General features: G+C 60.7%; 1 non-coding gene across 1 annotated transcript; it reads left to right on the top strand.

Annotated features, from left to right (window-relative positions):
* Positions 1–2,649: 2,649 nt before the first annotated feature.
* Positions 2,650–2,768, top strand: LOC148058628 (5S ribosomal RNA). Its single transcript, XR_015709677.1, has one exon. It is a non-coding gene; the product is annotated as a 5S ribosomal RNA (ribosomal RNA).
* The last annotated feature ends 7,232 nt before the right edge of the window (positions 2,769–10,000 follow it).

The raw sequence follows: 10,000 nt of genomic DNA, 5'->3' as shown, positions 1-10,000 counted from the left end.
CCTCCTCCTGCGGGGATGGGGAACCAGGGGGCCTGGGGAGCCTCCTCCTGCGGGGATGGGGAACCAGGGGGCCTGGGGAGCCTCCTCCTGCGGGGATGGAGAACCAGGGGGCCTGGGGAGCCTCCTCCTGCGGTCATGGAGAACCAGGGGGCCTGGGGAGCCTCCTCCTGCGGGCATGGAGAACCAGGGGCCTGGGGAGCCTCCTCCTGCGGGGATGGAGAACCAGGGGGCCTGGGGAGCCTCCTCCTGCGGGCATGGAGAACCAGGGGGCCTGGGGAGCCTCCTCCTGCGGGCATGGAGAACCAGGGGGCCTGGGGAGCCTCCTCCTGCGGGGATGGGGAACCAGGGGCCTGGGGAGCCTCCTCCTGCGGGGATGGAGAACCAAGGGGCCTGGGGAGCCTCCTCCTGCGGGCATGGAGAACATGGGGGCCTGGGGAGCCTCCTCCTGCGGGGATGGAGAACCAGGGGGCCTGGGGAGCCTCCTCCTGCGGGCATGGAGAACCAGGGGGCCTGGGGAGCCTCCTCCTGCGGGGATGGGGAACCAGGGGGCCTGGGGAGCCTCCTCCTGCGGGGATGGAGAACCAGGGGGCCTGGGGAGCCTCCTCCTGCGGGCATGGAGAACCAGGGGGCCTGGGGAGCCTCCTCCTGCGGGGATGGAGAACCAGGGCGCCTGGGGAGCCTCCTCCTGCGGGGATGGAGAACCAGGGGCCTGGGGAGCCTCCTCCTGCGGGGATGGGGAACCAAGGGGCCTGGGGAGCCTCCTCCTGCGGGCATGGAGAACATGGGGGCCTGGGGAGCCTCCTCCTGCGGGGATGGAGAACCAGGGGGCCTGGGGAGCCTCCTCCTGCGGGGATGGGGAACCAGGGGGCCTGGGGAGCCTCCTCCTGCGGGGATGGAGAACCAGGGGGCCTGGGGAGCCTCCTCCTGCGGGCATGGAGAACCAGGGGGCCTGGGGAGCCTCCTCCTGCGGGGATGGAGAACCAGGGCGCCTGGGGAGCCTCCTCCTGCGGGGATGGGGAACCAGGGGGCCTGGGGAGCCTCCTCCTGCGGGGATGGGGAACCAGGGGGCCTGGGGAGCCTCCTCCTGCGGGGATGGAGAACCAGGGGGCCTGGGGAGCCTCCTCCTGCGGTCATGGAGAACCAGGGGGCCTGGGGAGCCTCCTCCTGCGGGCATGGAGAACCAGGGGCCTGGGGAGCCTCCTCCTGCGGGGATGGAGAACCAGGGGGCCTGGGGAGCCTCCTCCTGCGGGCATGGAGAACCAGGGGGCCTGGGGAGCCTCCTCCTGCGGGCATGGAGAACCAGGGGGCCTGGGGAGCCTCCTCCTGCGGGGATGGGGAACCAGGGGCCTGGGGAGCCTCCTCCTGCGGGGATGGAGAACCAAGGGGCCTGGGGAGCCTCCTCCTGCGGGCATGGAGAACATGGGGGCCTGGGGAGCCTCCTCCTGCGGGGATGGAGAACCAGGGGGCCTGGGGAGCCTCCTCCTGCGGGCATGGAGAACCAGGGGGCCTGGGGAGCCTCCTCCTGCGGGGATGGGGAACCAGGGGGCCTGGGGAGCCTCCTCCTGCGGGGATGGAGAACCAGGGGGCCTGGGGAGCCTCCTCCTGCGGGCATGGAGAACCAGGGGGCCTGGGGAGCCTCCTCCTGCGGGGATGGAGAACCAGGGCGCCTGGGGAGCCTCCTCCTGCGGGGATGGAGAACCAGGGGCCTGGGGAGCCTCCTCCTGCGGGGATGGAGAACCAAGGGGCCTGGGGAGCCTCCTCCTGCGGGCATGGAGAACATGGGGGCCTGGGGAGCCTCCTCCTGCGGGGATGGAGAACCAGGGGGCCTGGGGAGCCTCCTCCTGCGGGGATGGGGAACCAGGGGGCCTGGGGAGCCTCCTCCTGCGGTGATGGGGAACCATGGGGCCTGGGGAGCCTCCTCCTGCGGGGATGGAGAACCAGGGGGCCTGGGGAGCCTCCTCCTGCGGGGATGGAGAACCAGGGCGCCTGGGGAGCCTACTCCTGCGGGGATGGAGAACCAAGGGGCCTGGGGAGCCTCCTCCTGCGGGCATGGAGAACATGGGGGCCTGGGGAGCCTCCTCCTGCGGGGATGGAGAACCAGGGGGCCTGGGGAGCCTCCTCCTGCGGGGATGGAGAACCAGGGGGCCTGGGGAGCCTCCTCCTGCGGGCATGGAGAACCAGGGGGCCTGGGGAGCCTCCTCCTGCGGGGATGGGGAACCAGGGGCCTGGGGAGCCTCCTCCTGCGGGCATGGAGAACCAGGGGGCCTGGGGAGCCTCCTCCTGCGGGGATGGGGAACCAGGGGGCCTGGGGAGCCTCCTCCTGCACCAGGGGGCCTGGGGAGCCTCCTCCTGCGGGGATGGGGAACCAGGGGGCCTGGGGAGCCTCCTCCTGCGGTGATGGGGAACCATGGGGCCTGGGGAGCCTCCTCCTGCGGGGATGGGGAACCAGGGGGCCTGGGGAGCCTCCTCCTGCGGGGATGGGGAACCAGGGGCCTGGGGAGCCTCCTCCTGCACCAGGGGGCCTGGGGAGCCTCCTCCTGCGGGGATGGGGAACCAGGGGGCCTGGGGAGCCTCCTCCTGCGGGGATGGGGAACCAGGGGCCTGGGGAACATTTTCAACACTTTGGGGCATTTCACAAGCGCTTCCCTCGCTTACGGCCACACCACCCTGAATGAGCCCGATCTCGTCTGATCTCGGAAGCCAAGCAGGGTCGGGCCCAGTTAGTACTTGGATGGGAGACCGCCTGGGAATACTGGGTGCTGTAAGCATTTTTTTTTGCCATTATTTGTGGGTAGAAAAGTGAGAAAAGTGACCTAAAATAGAACCGGGACTAGGCGGCAGTTCCCCCCACCAGGCGGCGGCATTTGGGGCATTATTTGTGGGTAAGAAAGTGAGAAAAGTGACCTAAAATAGAACCGGGACTAGGCGGCAGTTCCCCCCACCAGGCGGCGGCATTTGGGGCATTATTTGTGGGTCAGAAAGTGAGAAAAGTGACCTAAAATAGAACCGGGACTAGGCGGCAGTTCCCCCCACCAGGCGGCGGCATTTGGGGCATTATTTGTGGGTAAGAAAGTGAGAAAAGTGACCTAAAATAGAACCGGGACTAGGCGGCAGTTCCCCCCACCAGGCGGCGGCATTTGGGGCATTATTTGTGGGTCAGAAAGTGAGAAAAGTGACCTAAAATAGAACCGGGACTAGGCGGCAGTTCCCCCCACCAGGCGGCGGCATTTGGGGCATTATTTGTGGGTAAGAAAGTGAGAAAAGTGACCTAAAATAGAACCGGGACTAGGCGGCAGTTCCCCCCACCAGGCGGCGGCATTTGGGGCATTATTTGTGGGTCAGAAAGTGAGAAAAGTGACCTAAAATAGAACCGGGACTAGGCGGCAGTTCCCCCCACCAGGCGGCGGCATTTGGGGCATTATTTGTGGGTAAGAAAGTGAGAAAAGTGACCTAAAATAGAACCGGGACTAGGCGGCAGTTCCCCCCACCAGGCGGCGGCATTTGGGGCATTATTTGTGGGTCAGAAAGTGAGAAAAGTGACCTAAAATAGAACCGGGACTAGGCGGCAGTTCCCCCCACCAGGCGGCGGCATTTGGGGCATTATTTGTGGGTCAGAAAGTGAGAAAAGTGACCTAAAATAGAACCGGGACTAGGCGGCAGTTCCCCCCACCAGGCGGCGGCATTTGGGGCATTATTTGTGGGTAAGAAAGTGAGAAAAGTGACCTAAAATAGAACCGGGACTAGGCGGCAGTTCCCCCCACCAGGCGGCGGCATTTGGGGCGTTATTTGTGGGTAAGAAAGTGAGAAAAGTGACCTAAAATAGAACCGGGACTAGGCGGCAGTTCCCCCACCAGATGGCGGCATTTGGGGACCCGTAGTGTGGGCAGAAAACTCACCAAAGTGACTTAAAATAGAACCGGTGCAGGCGGCATGTCCCCCCACCAGATGGCGGCATTTGGGGACCCGTAGTGTGGGCAGAAAACTCACCAAAGTGACTTAAAATAGAACCGGTGCAGGCGGCATGTTCCCCCACCAGATGGCGGCATTTGGGGACCCGTAGTGTGGGCAGAAAACTCACCAAAGTGACTTAAAATAGAACCGTTGCAGGCGGCATGTTCCCCCACCAGATGGCGGCATTTGGGGACCCGTAGTGTGGGCAGAAAACTCACCAAAGTGACTTAAAATAGAACCGGTGCAGGCGGCATGTTCCCCCACCAGATGGCGGCATTTGGGGAGCCGTAGTGTGGGCAGAAAACTCACCAAAGTGACTTAAAATAGAACCGGTGCAGGCGGCATGTTCCCCCACCAGATGGCGGCATTTGGGGACCCGTAGTGTGGGCAGAAAACTCACCAAAGTGACTTAAAATAGAACCGGTGCAGGCGGCATGTTCCCCCACCAGATGGCGGCATTTGGGGACCTGCAGTGTGGGTAGAAAACTCACCAAAGTGTCCTAAAATAGAACCGGGACCAGGGGGCCTCTTCCCCCACCAGGTGGCGGGCTTGGGGGGCTTGGTTTCCGGGTAGAAAACTCACCAAAGTGTCCTAAAATAGAACCGGGACCAGGGGGCATGTTCCCCCACCAGGCGGCGGGCTTGGGGGGCTTGGTTTGCGGGTAGAAAACTCACCAAAGTGTCCTAAAATAGAACCGGGACCAGGGGGCATGTTCCCCCACCAGGCGGCGGGCTTGGGGGGCTTGGTTTGCGGGTAGAAAACTCACCAAAGTGTCCTAAAATAGAACCGGGACCAGGGGGCATGTTCCCCCACCAGGCGGCGGGCTTGGGGGGCTTGGTTTGCGGGTAGAAAACTCACCAAAGTGTCCTAAAATAGAACCGGGACCAGGGGGCCTCTTCCCCCACCAGGCGGCGGGCTTGGGGGGGCTTGGTTTGCGGGTAGAAAACTCACCAAAGTGACCTAAAATAGAACCGGGCTAGGCGGCATGTTCCCCCACCAGGCGGCGGGCTTGGGGGGCTTGGTTTGCGGGTAGAAAACTCACCAAAGTGTCCTAAAATAGAACCGGGACCAGGGGGCATCTTCCCCCACCAGGCGGCGGGCTTGGGGGGCTTGGTTTGCGGGTAGAAAACTCACCAAAGTGTCCTAAAATAGAACCGGGACCAGGGGGCCTCTTCCCCCACCAGGCGGCGGGCTTGGGGGGCTTGGTTTGCGGGTAGAAAACTCACCAAAGTGACCTAAAATAGAACCGGGCCAGGCGGCATGCTCCCCCACCAGGCGGCGGGCTTGGGGGGCTTGGTTTGCGGGTAGAAAACTCACCAAAGTATCGGCAAAATAGAACCAGGGAAGGGGGGGATGTCGGTCACAAGGTGCCCGAGTCAGAGAACCAGGAAAACGGACATAAATCCAGAAAACCTCGGTGTCTGACTGCTCCTCAAAAAGTGGTCTTTTTGATGTCACGAGCGCAACCACCTAGAGGTTAATGGGGAGGGATGGTGTGAGCGCAAACGGATTTTTCCTAAGTGTGACTGCTCCTCAAAAAGTGGTCTTTTTGATGTCACGAGCGCAACCACCTAGAGGTTAATGGGGAGGGATGGTGTGAGCGCAAACGGATTTTTCCTAAGTGTGACTGCTCCTCAAAAAGTGGTCTTTTTGATGTCACGAGCGCAACCACCTAGAGGTTAATAGGGAGCGAGTACAACAGGGGAGGGAGTGAATGGGCTCGGACTGTGGCCGAGCCTGGTGCCTCAAAATCGGACAAGGTTGGACTGGAAGCCCGCTGAGAACTCTGGTTCTTTTGCCAGACGAAACGAATTTTTTCCGAGTGTGACTGCTCTGCAAAAAGTGGTCTTTTTGATGTCACGAGCGCAACCACCTAGAGGTTAATGGGGAGGGAGTGGAAAAAACGACAAAGTGTTGAGCTCCGGACCGGGATGGCGGGCGACTCGAGCGGTCATGCCCGACTTTGAGACACTTTGTCGCGGTCATGCGAGCGACCTCCACTGCTCCCCGGAGGTGCCCCGGACCGGGTTGGCGGGTGACTCGAGCGGTCGTGCCCGACTTTGAGACACTTTGTCGCGGTCATGCGGGCGTCCTCCGCCGGTCCCCGGAGGTGCCCCGGACCGGGTTGGCGGGTGACTCGAGCGGTCATGCCCGACTTTGAGACACTTTGTCGCGGTCATGCGGGCGTCCTCCGCCGGTCCCTGGAGGTGCCCCGGACCGGGTTGGCGGGTGACTCGAGCGGTCGTGCCCGACTTTGAGACACTTTGTCGCGGTCATGCGGGCGTCCTCCGCCGGTCCCTGGAGGTGCCCCGGACCGGGTTGGCGGGTGACTCGAGCGGTCGTGCCCGACTTTGAGACACTTTGTCGCGGTCATGCGGGCGTCCTCCGCCGGTCCCCGGAGGTGCCCCGGACCGGGTTGGCGGGTGACTCGAGCGGTCATGCCCGACTTTGAGACACTTTGTCGCGGTCATGCGGGCCTCCTCCGCCGGTCCCTGGAGGTGCCCCGGACCGGGTTGGCGGGTGACTCGAACGGTCATGCCCGACTTTGAGACACTTTGTCGCGGTCATGCGGGCGTCCTCCGCCGGTCCCTGGAGGTGCCCCGGACCGGGTTGGCGGGTGACTCGAGCGGTCGTGCCCGACTTTGAGACACTTTGTCGCGGTCATGCGAGCGACCTCCGCCGGTCCCCGGAGGTTCCCCGGACCGGGTTGGCGGGTGACTCGAACGGTCGTGCCCGACTTTGAGACACTTTGTCGCGGTCATGCGGGCGTCCTCCGCCGGTCCCTGGAGGTGCCCCGGACCGGGTTGGCGGGTGACTCGAGCGGTCGTGCCCGACTTTGAGACACTTTGTCGCGGTCATGCGGGCGTCCTCCGCCGGTCCCTGGAGGTGCCCCGGACCGGGTTGGCGGGTGACTCGAGCGGTCATGCCCGACTTTGAGACACTTTGTCGCGGTCATGCGGGCGTCCTCCGCCGGTCCCTGGAGGTGCCCCGGACCGGGTTGGCGGGTGACTCGAGCGGTCATGCCCGACTTTGAGACACTTTGTCGCGGTCATGCGGGCGTCCTCCGCCGGTCCCTGGAGGTGCCCCGGACCGGGTTGGCGGGTGACTCGAGCGGTCGTGCCCGACTTTGAGACACTTTGTCGCGGTCATGCGGGCGTCCTCCGCCGGTCCCTGGAGGTGCCCCGGACCGGGTTGGCGGGTGACTCGAGCGGTCATGCCCGACTTTGAGACACTTTGCCGCGGTCATGCGGGCGACCTCCGCCGGTCCCTGGAGGTGCCCCGGACCGGGTTGGCGGGTGACTCGAGCGGTCGTGCCCGACTTTGAGACACTTTGCCGCGGTCATGCGGGCGACCTCCGCCGGTCCCTGGATGGCGGGCTCCAGTGAGGTCGGCGGGGGAAGGCTCGGGCTGAGGCCGACTTCGGTGCCTCAAAGTCGGACAAGGTTGGATTGGAAGTCCGCTGTGTTGAGGACCAGTGGCATTCGGTGGTGGAACGCTCAGAACTTGGCCGACATCGGTGCCTCAACGTCGGACAAGGTTGGAGTGGATGACCGCTGATAACTCTGGTTCTTTTGCCAGACGAAAGAAATTTTTCCCGAGTGTGACTGCTCTGAAAAAAGTGGTCTTTTTGATGTCACGAGCGCAACCACCTAGAGGTTAATAGGGAGGCACCATAACAGGAGAGGGAGTGAAAAGGCTCGGAGGGTGGCCGAGCCTGGTGCCTCAAAATCGGACAAGGTTGGAGTGGATGACCGCTGAAAACTCTGGTTCTTTTGCCAGACGAAAGAAATTTTTCCCGAGTGTGACTGCTCTGCAAAAAGTGGTCTTTTTGATGTCACGAGCGCAACCACCTAGAGGTTAATAGGGAGGCACCATAACAGGAGAGGGAGTGAAAAGGCTCGGAGGGTGGCCGAGCCTGGTGCCTCAAAATCGGACAAGGTTGGAGTGGATGACCGCTGAAAACTCTGGTTCTTTTGCCAGACGAAAGAAATTTTTTCCGAGTGTGACTGCTCCTCAAAAAGTGGTCTTTTTGATGTCACGAGCGCAACCACCTAGAGGTTAATAGGGAGGCACCATAACAGGAGAGGGAGTGAAAAGGCTCGGAGGGTGGCCGAGCCTGGTGCCTCAAAGTCGGACAAGGTTGGAGTGGATGACCGCTGAAAACTCTGGTTCTTTTGCCAGACGAAAGAAATTTTTTCCGAGTGTGACTGCTCTGCAAAAAGTGGTCTTTTTGATGTCACGAGCGCAACCACCTAGAGGTTAATAGGGAGGCACCATAACAGGAGAGGGAGTGAAAAGGCTCGGAGGGTGGCCGAGCCTGGTGCCTCAAAATCGGACAAGGTTGGAGTGGATGACCGCTGAAAACTCTGGTTCTTTTGCCAGACGAAAGAAATTTTTTTCCGAGTGTGACTGCTCTGCAAAAAGTGGTCTTTTTGATGTCACGAGCGCAACCACCTAGAGGTTAATAGGGAGGCACCATAACAGGAGAGGGAGTGAAAAGGCTCGGAGGGTGGCCGAGCCTGGTGCCTCAAAATCGGACAAGGTTGGAGTGGATGACCGCTGAAAACTCTGGTTCTTTTGCCTGACGAAAGAAATTTTTTCCGAGTGTGACTGCTCTGCAAAAAGTGGTCTTTTTGATGTCACGAGCGCAACCACCTAGAGGTTAATAGGGAGGCACCATAACAGGAGAGGGAGTGAAAAGGCTCGGAGGGTGGCCGAGCCTGGTGCCTCAAAATCGGACAAGGTTGGAGTGGATGACCGCGGAGAACTCTGGTTCTTTTGCCTGACGAAAGAAATTTTTTCCGAGTGTGACTGCTCTGCAAAAAGTGGTCTTTTTGATGTCACGAGCGCAACCACCTAGAGGTTAATAGGGAGGCACCATAACAGGAGAGGGAGTGAAAAGGCTCGGAGGGTGGCCGAGCCTGGTGCCTCAAAGTCGGACAAGGTTGGAGTGGATGGCCGCGGAGAACTCTGGTTCTTTTGCCAGACGAAAGAAATTTTTTCCGAGTGTGACTGCTCCTCAAAAAGTGGTCTTTTTGATGTCACGAGCGCAACCACCTAGAGGTTAATAGGGAGGCACCATAACAGGAGAGGGAGTGAAAAGGCTCGGAGGGTGGCCGAGCCTGGTGCCTCAAAATCGGACAAGGTTGGAGTGGATGGCCGCGGAGAACTCTGGTTCTTTTGCCAGACGAAAGAAATTTTTTCCGAGTGTGACTGCTCCTCAAAAAGTGGTCTTTTTGATGTCACGAGCGCAACCACCTAGAGGTTAATAGGGAGGCACCATAACAGGAGAGGGAAGGAAAGGGCTCGGAGGGTGGCCGAGCCTGGTGCCTCAAAATCGGACAAGGTCGGAGTGGATGGCCGCGGAGAACTCTGGTTCTTTTGCCTGACGAAAGAAATTTTTTCCGAGTGTGACTGCTCTGCAAAAAGTGGTCTTTTTGATGTCACGAGCGCAACCACCTAGAGGTTAATAGGGAGGCACCATAACAGGAGAGGGAAGGAAAAGGCTCGGAGGGTGGCCGAGCCTGGTGCCTCAAAGTCGGACAAGGTTGGAGTGGATGGCCGCGGAGAACTCTGGTTCTTTTGCCTGACGAAAGAAATTTTTTCCGAGTGTGACTGCTCCTCAAAAAGTGGTCTTTTTGATGTCACGAGCGCAACCACCTAGAGGTTAATAGGGAGGCACCATAACAGGAGAGGGAAGGAAAGGGCTCGGAGGGTGGCCGAGCCTGGTGCCTCAAAGTCGGACAAGGTTGGAGTGGATGGCCGCGGAGAACTCTGGTTCTTTTGCCTGACGAAAGAAATTTTTTCCGAGTGTGACTGCTCTGCAAAAAGTGGTCTTTTTGATGTCACGAGCGCAACCACCTAGAGGTTAATAGGGAGGCACCATAACAGGAGAGGGAAGGAAAAGGCTCGGAGGGTGGCCGAGCCTGGTGCCTCAAAGTCGGACAAGGTTGGAGTGGATGGCCGCGGAGAACTCTGGTTCTTTTGCCTGACGAAAGAAATTTTTTCCGAGTGTGACTGCTCCTCAAAAAGTGGTCTTTTTGATGT

Source organism: Callionymus lyra, unplaced genomic scaffold (assembly GCF_982586985.1).
Source record: "Callionymus lyra unplaced genomic scaffold, fCalLyr1.hap1.1 HAP1_SCAFFOLD_63, whole genome shotgun sequence".
NCBI classification, from domain to species: Eukaryota; Metazoa; Chordata; class Actinopteri; order Syngnathiformes; family Callionymidae; genus Callionymus; species Callionymus lyra.
This window is presented reverse-complemented; position numbering and strand designations above follow the sequence as displayed.